Source organism: Fukomys damarensis, unplaced genomic scaffold, assembly GCF_012274545.1.
Source record: "Fukomys damarensis isolate Sample0158 unplaced genomic scaffold, DMR_v1.0_HiC HiC_scaffold_12, whole genome shotgun sequence".
NCBI lineage: Eukaryota > Metazoa > Chordata > Mammalia > Rodentia > Bathyergidae > Fukomys > Fukomys damarensis.
In genome coordinates, this window is record NW_022900924.1 from 27,975,509 (window position 1) to 27,975,834 (window position 326).

Consider the following 326-nt stretch of genomic DNA (forward strand, 5'->3'; position numbering starts at 1 on the left):
CCATGAGAATTTTGATACTCATGCTCTGTCTTAGGTTGGATATTTCTCTACACTTCTCTTACCTGTCTTTGACTACCAGCCTCTGCAGGGGTTAGATCATAGGTTGTGGAGGCTTGACATGTAGATTTCTCTACCTCTATCAACATCTGTAACCCTTGATCCTCATACTAGGACTCATTAATTGTTACAAACATCATCATGTAGACAGGTTGTCTCAAAACCATCACAGACTGAAAGGAAGTCATCATTTTGAAAATATACAGTTGGTCAATTTACAATTAAAACAGCTGTTGTTATACTCATTATCAGTTTCATAAACAATCTCT